Source organism: Saccostrea echinata, unplaced genomic scaffold, assembly GCF_033153115.1.
Source record: "Saccostrea echinata isolate AGI-Se365-2 ecotype Australia unplaced genomic scaffold, CSIRO_AGI_Sech_v1 ptg000015l, whole genome shotgun sequence".
Classification (NCBI taxonomy): Eukaryota; Metazoa; Mollusca; class Bivalvia; order Ostreida; family Ostreidae; genus Saccostrea; species Saccostrea echinata.
Window position 1 is genome coordinate 12,528,119 of NW_026889764.1, and position 22,462 is coordinate 12,550,580.

Below are 22,462 nucleotides of genomic sequence, written 5' to 3' on the forward strand. Positions count from 1 at the left end.
CCGTCATCAAGGAGCGACATAGTTGCGATACTTCATTATACAAGATGTACAGTTGACATTCTCAAATTTCATAACCAAATACTACAGATTAACGAATATCTGAGACATGCCACTATTTGGTCATTTATTAGTTAGCCCACGGGCTGACTAGTTACGTTGGGATGAAACTGCAAGTGCGCTATAGCGTAGATTATAATCAAAGGCGGATCCAGCACAGGCGCGCCGGGCGTTCGCCCCCCCCCCCTCCCCCCGTTTGAATTTTTTGTATGTAGAACTTATATGTTCATTATCCTAAAATCAAGGAAAAAACACCTCTTATCTGTAAGAATTCGTCAGCTTCCGGGGGCGAATCAGAGCTTTGCTCTGGACCCACTGGGGTTTCAATACAGCCCCCCAGACCCCATGCCTTCTACTGCGCCCTCCCGTTATGAAATTCCTGGATCCGCCACTGATAATTCTGGGAAAATAGTTAGATGATTCGTTTTAAAGAAATTCATATTACATGTACTCTCCTACTAGATGGCGCACTTCTTCATGGTCAGTGATAGATTGATGAGACGGCCTCTATTTATAGACTGGTCTGTTTTCCGTCGTTCTCGACGACGAAGTAAATTATGAACAGTTTTAACTGGGAAAGTTGTCTTGAAGTGTTTGAGACAAAAATGCTTCAATGCTACTCTAGAAATCAAAGTAAATAACCTGTACACTTTATCATGTTTATAGCTAGCGCAAAACAAGATACTAATAACCCCCCACCCCCATCCCCCCGGACAAAACTCACGCGATGATGGTCTTACTATATACATGTATTATAAATGAGCTTAAAATACATCTTTATATACAGTTTTGAAATTGTTAGTTTTTCTTTTCAATCGATTTCAGGACCTTTCTCATAATTAAAATAATGTGCTTTTTTATGAAATGAAAACCAGTACAGATCTTGATGTCTTCTTCATTTTGCCGATTCTTTACTTAAAACCTTACGGGAGTGAAGCCCATCCCGCTACTACACTCTTGTCACTGTATTAAAAGGAAACCCTTGTTCCTCACAAAGCATGAAATAATATGCTACTCGCTGACTTTATAAGCTTTTTTTTAAAAAACCCTTACCTTGTAACGTACATTATTAATAAATGTAATGTTGAAAGAAAGGCTAGGTGGAAAACAGAATCAAGAAGGGATGTCCCATTTACTGGGTGGAGGGAGTTTGTTTATGATTAGACTAGACCACTTATGGAATAAATAGTAAGAATAATCAGCAAATTCATTGCTTTAGTGTTGCTTGTCCATATACAATGTGTTCTCTTAAAAAATGCGATAAAATTTACTGTTAATAAAAAATCTGGAGCTTAAGAATCATGTTAAAAGAATAAACTTTATTTCCATAGAAGTTATCACACCCATTCAATAGAACAACCCAAGAAAAAGGCGCGAAGATAATTTACATGTGACACTTGGCGCGAAATGATTGTGTCACCCCTTTTGTAGAAGGCAAATGGACTTATCCAGTAGTTTAGAAACGCAGAAAAAATGTTACACGGACATGTTCGTACAAAGAATCGCAAAGAATAAATATGTGCATGCAAAAAAATTGAAGGAATTAAACACATCATTATTTTGCATCAGTTATATGATTCTTTCTTCTGCAAACTGTATTTGTTTAAATGCGGGTAACAAATTCCGATGTAAATCAGCTTGCACAAAATCTAGTTCATTAAGAATGATCGCTTAGTTTCGGATCCCTGAAATATTAATCCTTATACTGCCTGACGCACGTGGCGTCAGGCAATAATTCATGATCAGAAGGATGTACTGGTAATAAACGAAATACTGACTTGACATCCGTTTTGCAAGAAGGGAGTTTTTTCCTAATGCTGCAATCATATCTAATACTTCATCGAAAGCTTAAGGTGTGTAATGAACCGTACAATAATCAAGGTCAATAAAATCGTTAACACTATTTCCTTCCGGGTATGATAAATGATGTATTAAGCGCCAACCCCCGTGTTTTTTAGCAACGATACCTATAGGTGATATTCTAAAATTTTACAGGGGTACTTGATCAAAAGGACCTGCGACTCGACCTAATGCAATTTCTTTGTCTATTTTTTGCTAACTTCGTTTGGATGTTGCAGAGTTGATACTAAATTGATACATGTTGATGAAAAACGATATCCTGAATATTTGATTTTAAAGCCATAACTAAAGCCATCTCTTAATTCGATGGCATCTGAAATTTTTTGTAACATATCAAGGAACGAAACCACATTATTAACATTAATAGGCGTTGTTTCGGGTTTTTTTTGATAATTTGATGACTGCGTTTTTTTTCCAAAAGCGACGAAAAAGACGAGGAGAGGTCTTGTCATTGTTAGACACAAGAGATTTATTTCAATTTTGGTATGTTTCCTGACACTTTGTTGCAGGGTGCTTACCAGAACACTTCAAACAACTGTGACTATATTGACAACAAGTTGCTGTCCTTTAAAAAAGGACTGCAATACGTGGACCATATGCATGTGTTTCGAAACGAAATTCAAATAAAATTTCTAGATTTAGTGAGTTTACAAAGGTGTAATTAAGTTTAATCTTTTTTTTCTAATTTTCATCGTTATTTAAGTCTGCTTAATTAGGCTGTAATGATAAGAAAAATTATGACCTTGAAATGATATGAGTATGAAATGTTGATCTAGGTATCTATCACAATTGTAATTTAGCCTTTAAAATTAACAACAGAATTAAAAGAGGCTTAAGCTGGCAGGTATCGTAATCTCCATTGGCGTATCCAGGGAGGGGTGGTTTGGGTGTTGGAACCCCCTTTATTTTTGCAGAAAGAGGAAGAGAGAGATAATGTTTATTCTGTAATATATATATTTTTTTTACATCTAGTATTTTCAATAAAATATTAAGTACTTCAATCTCTGCCCTTTCTGCTCTCTAGATAGAGTTTTGCTTATTGCTTCCTCCATGTACCTTCACAATACCGGTCCCGGGCCTCGACCACCAACATGTAACATGAAATATTTCACTTTGATATCATCGGAAGATTCCAGCGAACGAATGTACGGCTATGCCATTTTTGGACCATCTTCTAAAGTAACTAACTTTAATAAGTATGCATAAAAAGTCATGAAAGGGAGTATCCATAAGAGAAAATTATCCTTTACAAAAATTTTGATATTTCTTATGCAAAATTTGTACATGACAATTAATTGTCATGTACAAATTTTGCCTAAGAAATATCAGAATTTTTGTAAAGGACAACATTTATCTCCTTATATTATGGAAATATTTTAATCAATGAAGAGAAAGGTTCAAAATGTCCCGTAGTATGTGGTCGAAGGGGGTTCACTTTTTCTTAAAAAATCTTTTGTTAGAATTTGAATATATAAGTTTTAATTTGCATTGGAAGCTCCCCTGCACTTTTTGTTGCGGAAAGGTTCAAAATACAGAAAATCAAACATTTAAAAGAAATCAAAATGTACCGAAAAATTAGACGAAGTCCCCCCCCCCCTCCCCCATAGGATTTTACAGGGTGGTGCAAAGGTTGTTAATTCATTTATTTATATCTGCTTGTCAACTCTTTTTGGAGGTTGCCCCCTTTGAAAACCGTTGCTACGGGCTTGAATGTAAGTGCCTGTAGTGTATGACTAAGAACCCCCCCCCCCCTTTTACTAAAGGGTCTCGAGTTATCTTAAACAATACTTAGTTATTGATTAACTCGATCAATTTAAAAACACAAAAAAAGATTAATTTTGCGTGTTTTTTTCTCTGTCTCTTTTAAATAACGGAATGGTTAATATACAACACCTGCAATCGTAACTTCTCGGCAGAAGGTCTGAGAAGATGCGATTGACAATCTTATCGCACGTGTGTAGACCTAGGTTATTTGGTCTTGCGAGCACAGGTGTGTGTACTGTTTGCTAGTAACGCTTAAACTGGTGACGGTATTTGCTACAGACATGAAGAACTATACACCAGTTTCATTACATGTCCTTTTTTTTTCTAGTGAAAATTGGAGTAAAATAAAAGTCAAATATTTTGGATATGGGGTAACCCATATCTATTTTTGTTACAACGACCGTCAGTGCATCCATGGACGAGTTCATTGGTTACTCTGAAAGGCGGCATAGGTTTACCTTTCGTTAACCTTTTCTACAATGATCTGCCTACTTTGAGTGATTGTTCTTTCACAGCAAAATTGTTAGATTTTATTCCCGATTGGCCTATAGTTTTGTCATTTAACTCAAAAAAAAAAAAAAAAATCGGGATATTTCGATACATGTAATGCTTAACGGCTGGGACTTGACATCTCTACTAGATTTATACGGAAGTATCCTATCATTGGAAAGATAGATGGTACACGTGTAGCACAGATCTGTAGTACGCAGAATTTTTTTTTATGTTTCTCCCTCTCCCCCACGTGGAAAAACATTGCTACAGGCCTTTATCAAGCTATATTTGGATTGCTGTCTATCAAATTATTTTGCAAACCTTGATGCACAAAACTAAAGCCGGTAAACATGACAAAAACTATCTTTCAAATCCTAGTGGTTTTACTTCAACATGTTCAAGCTGTTAAGCTATCTCTATAAGTTCTTCCTACTTATTTAAAATGCTTGTACCATAGAATTTAGTTTGTATGTAAAGATATATGTATTAAAGAGAAATTCAGATCTTGGTTACGCCAAAGAATACAAAAATACGATGTGCAGATTTTAGAGCGAGGTTTGCCAATGATTGGCATATTCTAATTCGAAAAGAGCGAATTGTTCTACGGGCAAGTTGTCTTAGAGGCGAACTCTCTAGCATCCTCGCGCATGCGTAGCCTGACGTAAGCCCATGGCATCCGGTTTAACTCCGCTAATATATTTTCTGCGTGGACCTCAGGGTCCACGCAATAAGGGCGAACACAAAAACCTTTGTTATTGAAATCGAAACAAGCTTTTTGATGGGGAGTAAATTGTCTAGGAGCACTTGCAGAATTTAAATAGAATAGCCACAATTCTTGGTCGATTTTGTTCCAGGGAATACAAGCATTTCTTGCTTTCTTAAGACGAAATTGCCTGTCATATTCCCTCCAACCAAAACCTGTTGACCGACTGGCGGCGGCTTTTACATTTGCCATATACTTAAGCAACTGCTGTGCTTGGTCTGGATAAGCACCTAAGTATATACTCGTGAAAATAAAAAATGCATCTAACCATGTATGAATGTCGAGAATCTTGATTTGATTAGCTGGTTTGACAGACAACTGACCATTATTTAAGACTATTTTGTTCTTTTGATCGCTGACTGGATGTCTATCAAGTAAGCTGTGCAATTCAATAAATTCACCTTCACAATTTTTTGTTTTGTAGATTAAGGTACATGCATACCTAATTCATCGTCAACGCTTGTTATTGCATTACATGTATTTAATTCTAAGCAGGAAACTAAATTACTCGATTCCAAACTTAATGCAACTGTAGCGCCGTCGAGCCGTAAACGGCTTTATTTATTACCTCATACAGTAAAATGGTAAAATGTTTCCTCTGTTTTAAAATCTCATCAAAGTTTGAAATAAAACGATCTGGTAAGTTTTATATATAATTTATTTACAGGGACAGGTGCCCGTAAAACACATCACAATAATATGAAGACAACAAGTTGCTGTCCTTTAAAAAAGGAAATGGATTTTTCTCACTGATATATTGTTCATTTATTTGGAAACTTGAGTTCACACTACAAATGTATTTTTAAAACAATCAGAAACTATTATAATTAAAATAATTTTAAATTTTTTGAAATTGATACCTGGCATTGAATGCACTAGTGTATGACCACGTTTGTAATCTTATTGCCATCAAATCCCAGTGTAACGATGAAAAGTGACCCCCGTAGAATATTGACCGGGGGTCAAAAGTTCTACGTAGAAAGATGACCTTTGGTCAATATTCTACGGCAAGTAAGGTCATTTTTCGACCGTAGAAAACCCTTCCAGGTCGATAATTCTACGACTCCATACGCGTTGTAAAAAGAACCCATAGAAATCTGACCCCCTACCTTTTAACTACATTATACATGTAGTAATAAAACATTTAGAAATGAGATAAGCGTTCATCACAGGTTTGGGAAGGGTCGGCGAAAGCCCAGAGATAATTGCGTCCCCTGATTTTTTATAATTCTCATACATGTATGTTAAGGAGGAAAGTATACCTTTCCTCCTCCTTAACGCCACTTCGTAATACATCATATACAATGTATGTGTTTTTTTTTTTGTTTTTTTTTTTTTTTTTTTTTGTTTTTTTTTTTTTTGCTTGAATCCCAATAAGAATATATGCATTATTGGGGAAGTATGAATGCATGATTTTATATCATATTTTATATATTCTGTATATATACGAGGGGTGATTAAAGAGTTCGCGAACTATCTCTATATTTACAAAACCACAATTCAGATTGTCATGATCGAGTAACGGAAAAATCTGTCAACAATTCAGCGTGTTAATAATGACCTAACAATAAATATGAAAAATGTCAGTCAGCATTTGACTTAATAAATATTTTTGCTGACAAGGTCATTGTGTCGACCTTAGAACTTACGAAATGATGACTTTAAACGAGACAAGAAATATTCTTGTTTCATCAATTTGTTTGTCAATAACTTACCTCGTTTTAGAAATTGTTCATACGTAGAGTATGCTCTTGCGTAACGAATCATCTGAGAGATATAAACCCCATATGAAGGTGATAAGGGTATGTTGCTGCATAAGTAAAAGAAGTTGACGATTGAACAATTATAGTTATCACGTCTATCATGAAGCTTTATTGTTAGGTAACCATTAACGTTTTTTATTTCTCGTAAAATATCCAAGTGTGAAACACATGTGACAGACTGTGGTATCTTTAATTTCAAACTCACTGGTATATATCGTGTCCATATATGAATTGAAAAATTATTGGTAATTGAAATATGTTGTCGATATATCTAAATGTCGAGTTGAAAGCCACAAGTGTTTTCTTCTTCTCATGAATAAGATTTTGAATAAATTCTGCTTCATATGAATACAAAAATAAATCTGCTAATAATATAACGGGGCGCAATTGGTTCCCATGGGAATTCCGACAGATTGTTGGAAGACCTGGTCTCCAAAAACCACATAGATATATAGTCAAACAGAAACCTTAAGCATCTTTTTAATATCAACTTCAGAGTACTTGTGTTTACAATCAGTATGTTTTTTAACAAAATAATTTTGTAAATGACCAATGAAGAGGTAAATAAATTTACAAGTTCCATTTTTATTGAAAAAGCAGCCGTCAAAAAGCTTGGAGTTAATTTTAACGTGTGGAATGATTATATATAATTTGAAAAGTCGCACGTTTTTATGTTATTGATTTTGGTAAAATTTTGTGAATTTGATTTTTACAAATATTCCTTGGAATTTTTAAGTATCCACATCTGATTTACACCACTTCTCGAATACATTGTTGCACAGTACTCCTAAAGTTTCTCCTTCACTGCTGTTAATATTTTAGGAGTAAAGAAAGAGGCTTAGAATGACTTTTATTGGAACCCGCTAATCGTTAAATATCTTTAAATAAAATGACATTAAGAAAATGGTGTAAAACTGGAAATTTTAAACTTAAAGTTAGAATTAAAATATGAAATAAAAAAATTGAAATAAATTTTGAAAAACAAAACATTAGAAAAAAATTAAAAAGAATTGTGGCACTATTATCAAAATTCGGCAAACTTGTAGACTTTACTTCTGTAGACTTGTGAACTGCGCGGTTGTATATATAGATACTGGAAAGCACATAATCTAATTGTAATTGGTAACTTGCAACACATTCAAGTTATATATCTTAATTATTAAACAGAAATAATATCAAGCTCCCCACTCACTCATTTACTCTTTTTCCACACTCACTAACTCCCCTTACACTCACTCCTTCTAGCCACTCTCTCCCACTGCTCACTCCCTCTTTCCCCACTCCCACCTCGCTCTCTCCCACTCACTTTCTCTCCCACTCACTCCCTTCTCACCCATCTCTCTCTCTCCCACCTCCCCACTCACTTTCTCTCTCCCCCACCACTCTGTTTCTCTCCACTCTCTCAATCCCCACTCACTCACCCCCTTCCTCCCCACTCCAACCCTCTCTCTTTATTAATTTCTTGTCCGTCTAACTTAGTTACTTTTTTGTCTTGTGAAATAAAGTGTATATAAGCATAATACATTGATGTTTTATAAATTATTTACAATAAAAAATAATGGGAAAAATACTTATTGTATAACAAATAGAAAATTCTTCACGTTATTTTAAAAGAAATTTTAAAATGTTTATTCTTGATCTTTTTACTTTAAAATGGATTTAGAAGAATTGCTAATTTCTGCAAAAAATTGAAAGTAATTTAAAATTTTAAGGGCGATAACTTCACATAACAGAAAATACTGCTTCCCACTTCACAATAAGATCATTTCGTGGTTTTTTTTCTCTCAGTATTTTACATGCTTGAAAACAATACTTATATGTTTACTAACATGCAAGGAAGATGATATGTCAGCTTGAAATCTCAGTTGGATATTATTTGTTGTACCGTTATGAAAAGTATCTAAATTATCCACATGCTGAGAGGAGGTCTATAAAATATTTTTTTATTTGACCAAGTATGTAATAGGGGTTTGACATTCACTATCCATTTCCCTTGTATGCATTCAGCTTACTTAAATTTTATATTTTTTATAATGTTTGTCTTTGTCCTGTTTAGATATGGTGTCGCTGCATTGAATGTTAGCCAAAATGCATTTGCATCATGACTCCCTCGTTGTTCTACGCATTACCCGGTATGTCATATTTTCTCATTGCATATGAATGTTCGTTTGGTGTTTTATTCAAATGCGTACTTTTGATAAAACCTACATATAACCTTTACTTGTTGCATGGTTCTACTCTACTAACCATAGATTTACAATTAACGCTTTTGAATGGATAGTGTTAAATGATTTACCGTTGGGCCAGCAGTGTAATTTGAGTAAATGTTCACCTTATAACAGGCCTTAGCCATGCTTCTGGGAAAATTACAATCATTCCATTAAGAAGTAGATCCATTCAATAAAAAAAAAGAGAGCCATGCAAAATGTTTGCTTGAAATTGTTACAAGATTGCCTCTGTCGTGCATACCCCTCCCCTCAAACCATGTAACATTATAGAGATAAAGTTTGTAAATCATAATGAATTTAAAACAATCACCTTTTTCACCTTTATCCTAAAAACCCTTTTATATTTTTAAACCTCTTATTAGACAGCAAGAACGCTTAATTTGTTTATAGGAAACAGGTCCGTAGGAAGCAATTTCATTGGGGGGGGGCACAAACAAACATTTTCAGTTTAGGGGGCACTATCAATTACCAAAAATTGCTTAATCAAGCGAAAAGAAATAATTTTTTTTTTTTTTTTTTTTTTTTTTTTTAAAGAAGAAGGTCACCAGGCGTTATTATTGAGGGACACAGGTATATAGTACCTATGTTTTCTATAGTATTCTATACATCATGCCCCCGGTTCCTACGACGATGGGAAAGACGTACATGGCCAGAAAGGGATTTTTTTTTCCTATGGGCTTCTAGTAAATTTAAAGAGTGGGTTACAACACCCGTAACCCCCTACCCTCAAAACTCTCCACTATACATACACTCATACGAATCTCGCATGCTACTTGATTCTAACACAGTTTGTTACAAATTTCTACATATAGAACTGTACAAAATAGTATTGTAACTTACAATACTATTTTATACAGTTCTATATGTTTTGCACACGCAACTTCAAATGTGCTAAAATCACCAATCATACTCGGGAAAAAATTATGTAAATTAGTCTGAGAAGCTTTATTATTAATAATGAAACATTCGTTTTTTTTCTATTGGTACAAATTTTTACACGTAACTAGAGAGAAGAAAGACGATACTACCGTGTATAGATTTATGTCAATTCTTGGTATATCAAACACCTCTCACAGGATGAAAAGCCAGGTTTCCCAAATTTGGAAACCCGATGGAAACATATGGGAATCGTGACATCAGTAGTTTCCATATAGTTTCCATTTTATGGAAACCACATAGTGGTTTCCACGTAGATTCCCGATATGGAAACAATCAACCTGTGGTTTCCCATAAGTTTCCCAATATGGGAAACCGTGGAAACATGCAGTAGTGGTTTCCACGTAGATTCCCGATATAGAAACAACCAACCTGTGGTTTCCCATAAGCTTCTCAATATGGGAAACCGCGGAAACATGCAGTAGTGGTTTCCACGTATATTCCCGATATGGAAGCAATCAACCTGTAGTTTCCTGCATGTTTTCCAGATATGGAAAACACGTATGCTGTGGTTTACACCTATTTTCCCGATAATAGACATTTTGGAAACGTGTATCAAAAGAATAATAAAAAAAACTGTTTGTGTAATTCTGTGTAATAAAATTGAACATTCTGTGACAAATAAAAGATTTTTTTAACATTTTAGTCTCGGTAAAACTCATAAAGACACGTGAATTGGAATTAGTAGTAAGAGAAGATTTAATACAACTTTTAATTTTAGAAAAATCAGTGTAAACTGTTCAGATAAAATTCAGTCATTGCTCTAACCCTTGTAATCGCGGGCACCTGTTCTCACGTACCACAGGTGGAGACACGTGTCGTGAAGACACCTGCGACTGTGTATTTTTTGTATATTCTATGTGATTTGAGAGGGTTTTCTCCCTAAGGGGAACAATGGGCTGTGGTCAAGCATGTACATACACATAGTCTCCACAAACTCAGTTTAAATTTAGGTGATAACTGCTGGCCATTGATTTGATTTTAAAAAAAATAATTTAAATTATCAATAAGACCACAGAATATTGATAAAATAAGCTACATTAATTTTAAGATGTTCAATGAGAGAAGGAAAAAAAAAGAATTGTATTTTATTTTTTCATTACTGATTACAAAACAAAATTTCCTAACCGTTTAAAAATTAAATATACTTTTCTATCGGTCTAGAATAAATCTAAATTCTCGTTATGTGTTAAATCATAATTCTTTTTCAAACAAATTTGTAAGTGCATAGATAAATGAAATAAAATTTCTTTAATCGGTAAATAACGAATCGTCTTTGTTTGACATCAATGTAAACTTTGAATATTGAAAACATAGAAAGCATTGTTAATTATCAACTTTGTTGCCTGCTTAATTCGCAAATTGTTTATGAGAAAGGATGCAGGTGGATCTATTATACAACATAAGAACTAAATTACTAATGTTTTGTGTGAACTTCGTATATAGTCCTCTACAAAGACATTGATAAGATAACACAGCAGAATAATATTCATATACAAAATTAATGAGTGTTAACTAAATAACTTATTTTTTATATATATCTATACACAGACCCTGATATGTCTTCATTTTTCGCAGGGAATTACAATAATGTTGGTCTTAAATGCATACATGCACGTATATTTAATTTAGCCATTTTGTACACAAAGGCCAATGCTGGCTCTAAATAAAGAAAAGTCTATGATATTTATATTACATGATTTTCTTTTCCTTTTAAAAGAACAACGTCTTCTGAAGAACTGCATGCTAAGGCAATTCATTGAAGAAAAAAAAATTATTAATTGTTTTACACGTAGATGCTTAGCGAAAACTTAATATTTTTAAATCGTGTTAAACGGAAGGTTACCCCTTTCAAATTTAAGCCCCCTCCCCTCCTTCAAAAAATGGAGAGAAAATAGTTTCTTTCGATATTTAGGTATAATGTACTGATGTGGTGATTGTCAATACTTCTACATGTACAAACATTTCTTTATACATGTACATGCCGTCCATTTCTTGATTTTTATACCCCTACATGCACCATTACTTATTAAAAAAAAACTGCACTGAAAACTGTCTACTCAAACCATAGGCCTGTATAATTTCAGTTTGGGGCACAAACTTTACCAGAAAGTTAATACGTTCTTAACTAGCAAACCTTACCAGAAATTACCAGAAAAAAGTTATATATGAAAGATACAGGGCGGTATTGGCTGAACGGCTAAAGCCACGTATATATATACAGCCCTGCACATCAACGAGTATACACCGGGCATTATTTTCCAACAAATCAGATGATCAAATATTGACAAATTGTTACCAGTTACGACTAAAATTCTGAACGCAATGGACATGATTGTAGGTTACCTACAATAATTCTGAGCTTATTTTAATTATGTGTTTCAGGTCAGTAGCAACAGTTTCAAAAGTGGGGGGGGGGGGGGGGGCTTCCATAAAAATCTGACAAGCCAACAAAAAAAAAATAAGAAGAGCATAACCATTTACTTTCACCCCCTGCCCCTTCCCCCCCCCCCCCCCGCATTCTACGGGCCGGTGTTTTCCAAATTAAAATACTGTTTTCCCTACCTTTGCTTAGATATTGATTCGTTTTTTCCACCTTGTGTTTACTCTCTTTTTTTATAAATCAATTTTCAAACTTAATGTGAAAAATTCTGATACATTATAACGGTGAGAATTAATTATCTTAACTAAAGGCAAAGATGTTTGAAGTAATATATAGCAAATAGAAAAAAGTCCAGCAATTTCGTCCACTGATTATTATTGATATCAGGCTAAAATCGAAACCAAAAAAGGAGGGGGTTCAAAATAGTATCTAAAGCCGAACAAGAGAAAAAAATCATCAAATCTTTATTATTCTTGAACCGTCCTTGCTGGTAATTAAATTATTTTGTCTTGATTTTCACTAGTGTATACTAGTCTAACATACCCTGATTCCTTCTACTAACTAGCAATTGTTGACACCGAACTTTTCCATCATCACTAAAAATAAAATATACTGTTCTGTATACATGTCATGTAGTTCATTTGCATGCCAAATGCAGATCGAAATTTACGGCAGACTTCAAAGGACAACATTCTTGTCACAAAATAAAAAAAAACAGCTGATAAAGAGTCATCAAACGTTTATTTTGAGGGGCGCAACAGGAAATAAGCTTTGTTTTCTATACTGTAAAAAATATGTTTAGGGACGTATGGCATGTCCACTATGCCCCCCCCCCCCCAATTTTCTACGGTCCTCAACTAATATTCATTTTCTGACGCTTCAAATTCTAAAACATGTATACATGTATAAAGGTTTAACATCTTTCGTTGTGACATTATACATTAATCAGAATAATGAATAATTTAATGAAAAAGTAGGGGGGGGGGGGTAACCGAACATTTTCTGTTTGGATGGGCACTACGTACCCCCCCCCCCCCCAGTCAAATAATTTGAGGGGTCACATCAGAAACATAAAATGTCTCTGGTCACTCTCAGAAAACCTCTTTGTTTTCTATAGTATACTAATTATCAACAAATTTATTGAGGAACACCCCCTTTCTATGATTAGTGAAGAACTTCACTAAGGATATGAACTCATAATCACCGTAATAGGGAAATTATATTATATGTAAAAACTTTTATTACCCTCTAACATAATTAACGTAAACAGGTTCCGTTTCCCATAATGCATCGCTCTGCAGAGGCTTTAATTTCATTGGTCAATTTTCACGAGGCGCCATTTTTGGAGTTGAGCAAGACGGAGATGGACTCGGGTGTAAGGTGCAAATGTGAAAAGTTAACGATGTTTTCGCCACCCAGTGTCTTTAAAACTATGAAAAATGAAATGATCAACAACCAAGGATTAGTGTACGTATATTTTTATATACTTTTTACGGTAAATAATATTAATATTGGGCAGAACAAATCTTTCCCATCGAAGACCACATCCGTTTTAACGCCATTTTGAAAAGTTTGATATCAAAGTTTTAAATATGTTAGTTTACACATTGAAAAAACGGAAAGAGAAACTTGAATTATACAATATTTAGTGTTTTACGTTCAATCATAGATGTATAGATAGTAGACTTTGTTTAGTTAGGCCCTATGGCACCACATTTGTCTTTTTCCATGCTGTATGTTGTATGTTAACGTTTCGCCTTTGTAGATTTTTTTTAATGAAAATGAATGCTTACTATAATAGTTCTCTCTCTCTATAAATAAATGAAAAGTGTATGAAATTTTTTTCGTTGCTAAATCGGATAATAATGTTTGTACCGAATATGGTTTCTTTGTTAATACAGACAAACATATATCCGGTTTGAATACATGTGTTCTCGGAATGCAACTTGTTGTACTTTTGGACTTCTGGAACTTTTTATGATGTAACGACAAGGTAAAAATGAATTATTTCTCTTACTAAATTACGATTAAGTCATCAATATTTAAACAAAAAGTGTCCGCAATCTCAACTTATCAGATTATTCACGAAGGACATCCTCATCGATGGAAATTTAAACAGTTAAAAGAGAGAGTTCTGACTATTGTAAGCCGCCTTTATTTGGCAGATAATATTAGAAATTATGAAGAATCATTAGAACAATTTAAATAGATTGTCTGTAACTAGAGTACATATACATCTTACAAAGTCATAACACAACCCTTATTCATATGCATAATAATGATATGTATAGGGAAAATGTATTGGTTTGTAAGTACTGTCTATAATAATATAACAACTGTTTAACAATCTAGTGATAGATTGTAAATTGAAATAGTTTACTGTTCAAAAGACAAAATTTCTCATGTGTGACCTGCTGAAAGATTTACTGAAAATGTTAAAAATAATAAGCCTACAACAGCTGTACAAGATGTACAAATATTGATCATTTTTGATAGTATTTCAAGTCATGCAAATGAATCATCTGAGTAACAATCATCAGTTATTGATGGTGGTCGCAACATCATAGAAGTCTAATGGTAAAAATAAGTGAATCGTTATTTGTTTGAAATTTTTGTTTGATATATGTTGTATGATAACGATAAATTTTTGTTTGTTTATTTTATTCCTCCCTGGTAGTTGTTGAAGTTTTGGCCATTATTAAAAATACTTTTGTTTGATCAGATGTACTCAGGGTTGTCTCTAAGACCTGGGGGCTGAGGAATTTCCCCAACTATAATGATGTAAATAATCCCCCGGTTATTTCGATATTCCTCCTAAACTCCCTAGTAAGGGAGGAACCCCAGTTCCCCTTCTACGTTTTAAATGTCCCCTTCTATTTCAATTCTTAGGGACAACCCTGTGTACTTCGACCCAAATTTTGTAAAATAGGTAAGTAGGTAGGTAGATTTTTTTTTTGGCAGTATCTAACAAATTGATTTTTTGTCATACAAAAACACAGAATTAGAAATTTATTGATGTTTCATTACACACTGGACAGCTAGACAGGTTTAATATTTATTGCTCTCGTTAAAACAAGTGTCTTGGAGAAATTATAAACCTCAACTTTATAATGAAACAAACTTTATTTCCCTGGAACCAAAAAAAAAAAATGAAGTAAAATTAAAATACTTAAAAAAATGATTGGGTAGGGGTGATTTTGATGGATCTTTTGGAGTACATAAAACAAATCAGTCATAGCTCACCTGAGCCAATTGAGCTTTTCTGATCAAAATTTGTCTGTCGCTATCATTGTCTTAAACTTTTCACATTTGAATCTTCTTCTCAAGAACCACAGGGCCAATTTCAATCAAACTTGCTACAAAGTATCCTTGGGTAAAGGGGATTCAACTATATTTAAATGAAGGACCATATCTTTTTCTAAGGGGAGATAATTACAAATAAATGAAAAATTAATGGCATCATTTAAAATCTTCTTTTCTGGAACCTCTGGGCCAGGAAAAATTAAACTTATTTGGAAGCATCCTCAGGAAGTGTAGATTCAAATTTGTTTAAATCATGACCCCCGGGTGTAGGGTGGGGCCACAATACGTTCTATTTCCACTATGGAAGAGTTATACTTCTTAGTGCACAGTGCTACTCTTTTATGAAAAAGTCGGAAAATGTACAAATCTCGCGGGATTTCTGGGACAAACTAACATAAACATGTAAACATGTAAACATGGTAAACAATATGTTGAATGTCAATGAACAAATCCTAAGAAAATGCAAATGAAATATTTTATTGTTGTGAACTTTATATACATCAAGAGTAGGAATGACAACGATATCAATTTATGTCTATGATACAGTATGTATGATACAGTATCTATTTATCGTATGGTACCTCTAAATACAATACCGGTACACATGCCTCGGAAATGTCGTATTTTTTATTAATGGATCATTATGGATGATAAATTTAGGGTTCTCGCTCTCTCACATATGTCTTTTAGTTCTTCTATTCTTTAATTGGAATGACAAATACATTTAACATTTAAAACTGGATTGAGATTGGCAGGTTTTTATTATCCGCAACGCCATGCTGTCCCAGTCAGACGGCCAAACGCGACTCTAATTTTGAAGAGTTCACTGATGGAAATAAAACGTATTGATGATCAAGTTTTACGTAGGAATACATAGGATAAAATCTTTGAAAATCTTCTTCACTAGAACCACTGTATCAGGAAAGATGAAACTTATGTTGAAACATCCTCAGCTAGTGTGAATTCAAGTTCGTTCAAATCATGACCCCCGGGGTAGGACGGGGCTACAATGAAGGATCAAAGTACATAGGAAAAATCTTAGAAATTTCTTCTATTCAAGAACAGCAAAGCCATGATTTGTCATATTTATATGGAAGCATCTTCAGGTAGTGTAGATGCAAGTTTGTTCAAATCATGACCCCCATGGGTAGGATGGGGCCACAATTGGCGATCAACATTTTACTAACAATACTGATACATAGGAAAGATCTTTAAAATTCTTCTCAAGACCAATATAGTCAAAATTGGTCATAATAATATAAAAGCATCCTGAAGTAATGTAGATTCAATTTATTCAAATCATGACACTCCCCCCTCCCTCCCCAGGAGAATAAAAGGGCCATAACAGGGAATCATAGTTATACAGTAAAACTAATTTAGTACGAACATGCATATTGTGAATTCACGGATATAGCGAAGTTTTCTTGGATCCCCAGCGAAATAAATTTCACTAATTCCTTATATGGATATAACAAATTAAGGATATAGCGAAGTAATTTCACAGGTCCCAGTGACTTCGTTATAACCGAGTTTTACTGTAAAAAGGAAGAAAAGGAATATATGAATAAAAATTTTCTTCTTAAGAACAGCAATGCTAATATGTATCATATTAATTCAAAAGCATCCTTCGAAAGTATAGAATTCATACCCCCCCTCCCCCCCCGAACCACTTTTATATTTAAACTTTTAAATACAGAACTGATTTATGCTTTTTCCTACCCAAAGTGCTCAGGTGAGCAAAGTGGCACCTAGGACTCTTGTTTATTGTTGGTCTTACAAGTGAAATCAGAATGCAATACAGTGTAGTAACTGTACATAATATATTCTTTCAGAGAGAAGAAAATTGACATTAAAGGAGAACCAGTAACTAAAGATGTATGATGAATCAAGATGTGATCATGTGGTAAGTGGTAATAAATTCAATCATAAATAGGCATGTATGACAATTGCATTAAAAGAAAAGAACTTGATTCCAATTTTAATTGGAATGTTGAACTACCAGCTGCAAACTACAACAGGTTAGGCATAATGAAAAAAAAAATGTTTGTTTACGTTTCCCCCCCCCCCCCCTCCCGATCCAATATCTAATAGCCAACACAATTTTTTTTCGTTGTAAAAATCCATAAGTCACTCATTCGTCAGTTTAACTTTTACATGCATCTTAATCTACCTACCAACCCTATTTTATTTCAGCATGTAACAGTAAACAAACATATTTTTTTTGTTTGGCCTTATGAAATTGTATGGCTTGGAGTCTTTTTCACTTCTCTATAAAATTTTCTGTCTGGTAGATGTCTAGCATAACATACACCATGCAGTGAGGATTTTAGTTCACCTGAGCTAAAAACTCGAGTGAACTTTTCTGATACCTTTTGTTTTGTCTTTTGTCCATCAAACTGTCGATCCATCAGTGAGCTTTTCACATTTTCAACTTCTTCTCAAGAACCACTAATTTTAACCAAGGTTGACACAAAGTAAGGATATTTTAAATTGTACAGAGGAAGCCCCCTCCCCTCCCCTCCTTCACCCCAAGGGGAAATGATCAACTCTTTCAGATATTATTGATATGATCATTGTTGAGCAACTTATAATTTTGTAACCTGTAGACTTTATTTTAAGAATAATGAATATTTGTTTAAGAGTCCTTTTGTCAAGGTTCAAAGTTCAATTAAAATTATTTTGTGATACATGTATTTGAGGATTCGAGATATCAGGAGTAAAATATTTAGAGAATACTTCCAATTACTTCGACATATCTGTGGTATTCAAGATGCCAAAGTTCAACTGTATGGCTATGCTAAAGTAGTAAATATTATAACTTACTAAAACTTTCTAACATTGAAATATGTTAAATGAAACAAGACAAAAATGAAAAATAAAAATTTAGTGGTTTCTGGCTGGTCAGTATTTTGATGACTGTAATTTCTAAAATATTCAATGAAACACTTTGAAGCTTTAACTGTAGGTATATGTTAACTAAATATACTATAAGATAATATTTATAAATGAGAAGTTTTGAACAAACATTACAACATTAGTGTTAAATCCAGACCCTAAAAAGGGCATGGTAATCCAATAATCAAAAGGGCACTTTACGCCGCGACAAGTTTTCATGAGGGCACTTTTTTAGTGTCTTTGAAATTATAAAATAATATTTTCTTTATCATGTTTATGTACTTAAATTATCTTTAGTTATACAAGTATCTAAAAGAAAAAATTATAAATCTGTCGGCTTAATTCATTTAATACACACTGAGAGGGCAATTATTGCCAAAATTTAAATTCAAATTTTTTAATCAACAAATTAGTATGGTTATCAAGGTTATGCTTAAAAAGTAATAGGTGTGAATCTTTTTGTCACTTGCTCAAGAATTATTTTAGTTTGGGGTATGAATTTTTTTTCCTTGATTTAATATTGTTATTTGTGTATGAGGTAAATAACGGAACAAAATTGCAAAGGGGGGCTACTTGGATAATAAATGTAGAGGGCATTCTCTTTATTTTGAAAATAATCTACGAACAAAATCAAGTGAAAACTGATAATACCAAAAAATTAAACTTGAAATAATATATAAATTGGTTAAAACTTTTTTTCTGGCTTAGAAACATTGAGCCTCTGGTCGTCAACTCAAAAAGTTTTAACACAGAATCATTGAACATGTTGAAAGAAACTAACTTCATGCTTTGTTGTCTCCTAGCTCATTTCAAACATAATATTCAGTTTTTTTTGTTTTTTTTTTTTTTTTTTGTACTGTACATTGTAAGTTGACTTAATTCATCAGCAGTTTTATTTTTCTTTATCAACTCTGTTTTTTCTACTTTCAATTTTAAAAAAAACGATCCTGATTTAAAATGTGTAACATTTTAATTTACAAATTAATCTATCTTTGACATTGGGCTAGTTCTTGCATAATCAATGCAATCAAATGATATTTTCTCGTGTTATCTCTTATACCCTAACAGCCTGAGGCATGTTACCTGGCCAGGTGGCTGTGTGCGTTCAAGCGAGAAGTGATTTCCTGTCTTGAATTCACACCTTTGTGTGCATTAAATAAACAAAGGGGCTAATCAGCATGCACTGAATAAACAAAGCCGCTAGTCCATCTTGCCTCTGCTAGGCATATTTATTTATTTTTGCAAGGAAAAAGGGCATGGTGCTAGAAAAAAGGGCATGGCGCCGAGAGAAAAGGGCATGGCGCCGCGCCATGCTAGTTTGCTTTAGAATTAACACTAAACATTCGTGTATGTAAATTGGGGGTAAAAACTGGTTATCGGTAATGGCTATCGCCTTAATTTTCAATGACATAAAACAAGATTTAGAATGCAGGTAAATAATACTAGTAAGTGTCTGTACATATGATATAGCATTTAGAACTTGTACTGAATGTTGATTAGCTAAATCTTGAATGGCTGATATGTTGGTCGTTTTTGATGAAATTTAGATTATTTGTATGTAAACTGAGTGTACATGCAATATGAAATTATTCATAAGGTATTAAACATGATTAAAACATGTGTATGCAATGCAACATATGATGAATTCATATTGACTTGTATGGATATAGCTTAACATGTATGTGCATTGTTTTTTTAAGGTCCTGTTCTGCAGATGCCATGAGATGATCTGTCTGTCCATCTGATATCACTTGTCCTGAGTATATTTTTTCTCCTCTTAGCCCAATCTCACTCAAATTTAACTCATAGAGTGCCTGTGGATGGAGGGTAAAAAGTGACCTTGGACCAATTATCAAGGTCAAAGGTCAGTATCAAAACACACTATATATCTTTATTTAAAGTCCTTGTCCAGAGCATAATTTTTCTCCCTTGGTATGATCTTGCTTGTGTGCCATGGGATGAAGGGTTTTTTAAGTGATCTTTAACAAAATTTCTAGGTCAAATGTCAATAAGAAAAAAAAAGATTCGTAATATCCTTGTCCAGAGCACATTTCTCTCCAATTCACTCAACTAAAAGCAGTGTTCTACATGTACGAGATGGTCATATTCTCAATCTTACCTGCTTTAATATTAATCTGGCTTAAAACCTTACTATGTAATGTTCATTATTCGGATTTCATGTCATTAAATTTAAAGACTGAAACTAATTATAATCACTGATATTGGTACATTAAAGGACATTGAGTGATCTTGTAAGATTTCTAAATAATATTCAAGCATACAATTCTTACATCAAATAATAATTTTATATGAAAATATATTGCAGATCGACGCAGATGATGTGAAGAAAATACAACGGAAGCTGATGTTGAAAGAAGTATAGAGTATTTAAAGAAGTTTTTATGAATGGACTTAGATGTGAAAGACTACTTCATTGTGTACCAAGATATATGATTTTATTTATTTTGATATCATTTTCAAATAATGTTTTTGCACATCAAATGAATTATTAAACATATGATTTGATAATGCTTTCTCCTTTTTATACATTTTCTTGATAGATTTTGAAAAGAAAACACAGTTTACCAAGGAAATTAATAATATATATTTTGATTTAAACCTGCTGTTCTCTTTTCACATTCTAGACAAGAAAGATTAACCATGGAAAATACAGGGATCCTTGAGCTTCCAGTTGCTTGTCAATCATTTTTCGAAATTGAAATGCTCAACCTACCCTGTAGTTTCCATGGTATGGAAACTATTACACCACAATTGCACATTGCTTCCCGTCTCAGAAAAATAAGGGAATCTTGAAGTTTCCCTGTAATTTTCTTTTATGAGACACCAGATAATTCCACCAAGTTTCCATCACACGGAAACCACTATGCTCCAATTCCATATAGTTTCCTGAGTCATGGAAACTTGAGGAATCACGAGGTTTCCTCTAGTTTCCGTTCATGGGAAATCTGAGGATTCCATCGAGTTTCCATTCCATGGAAACCACTACGCTCCGATTCCACATAGTTTCCTAATTATGGAAACCAGTGGAATCTTCAGGTTTCCCATTACGGGAAACTACATGGAGGCTCAGGAAACTCCAGGTTTCCTGAGGTTTCCGTGGTTCGGGATACCTTATGGAATCGGAGCGTAGTAGTTTCCGTGGTACGGAAACTTGACGGAATAACCTGGCATCCGCTGCGGAAACCACTAGGAAACATGATGTAAACATGAGGTTTCCATGTGGTTTCCATATAGTTTCCCATGACGGGAAACTGCTTATTTCACCCAGTGTCTTTTTTTAAGCTATCAAATTTTTTGATGTAAAAAGCCTCATTTTGTTAAAGACTTTGTTGACACTAGCAAACGACAACACTAAAGACGTTGCTAAAGATTTTGAGCTTATCACTTTTTGTGCCCCTTATATCGATGGTCAGAGGCATATTGATTTAGATCCCTGTGTTATTTTTTCACAAATGTAATCGTCCCTATATTTTTATGAGAAGTTTAAGACTTTATTCATAGAAAATCAAAGATATTCATGCGATCGAATTTTCCCACGCAAATCTATTTGGGAAGGGTTCCAAAACGTTAACCTTTCATATAACTCCTAAAGAAAAAAAAAAGAAGATTACATTTTTATTTTTGCACATTATTTTCCCAGAATAAAATCAAAGAAGATTACAATTATGGAAGCTACAAATTTTTTTTATTTTTATGTTTCTATTTCTTACACAAGATAAGAAAATGATCTTGATTTTTTATAATAATTACAACTGTGAAAACTTATTTTATTAAATGTGATAAAACAAATCAAAGAATGTACGTACATGTATTTTTGATCTAATAGTGATAGAAAATCATTATAGCCTTGTTAGTTTTTCCTTCAATGGAGATAAAACATCTTGTATTATTAATGTAAAGTATATTATAACCATTTAATTTTGTCATTTAACTTTAAAGCTTTTAGAAATGAACACTTCATATCATAAGGCTGCGTGATTAAACCCCTATGTATTTG

At 33.6% G+C, this 22,462-nt stretch overlaps 1 long non-coding RNA gene across 2 annotated transcripts; it reads left to right on the forward strand.

Annotated features, from left to right (window-relative positions):
• The first annotated feature begins 14,142 nt into the window (after positions 1 to 14,142).
• Positions 14,143 to 20,973, forward strand: LOC133187877 (uncharacterized). Of its 2 annotated transcripts, none has more exons than XR_009721270.1 (4): positions 14,143 to 14,239; positions 17,382 to 17,452; positions 20,145 to 20,308; positions 20,771 to 20,973. It is a non-coding gene; the product is annotated as an uncharacterized LOC133187877 (long non-coding RNA). The 2 variants fall into 2 exon arrangements; XR_009721269.1 differs by having other exon boundaries at positions 20,159 to 20,308.
• The last annotated feature ends 1,489 nt before the right edge of the window (positions 20,974 to 22,462 follow it).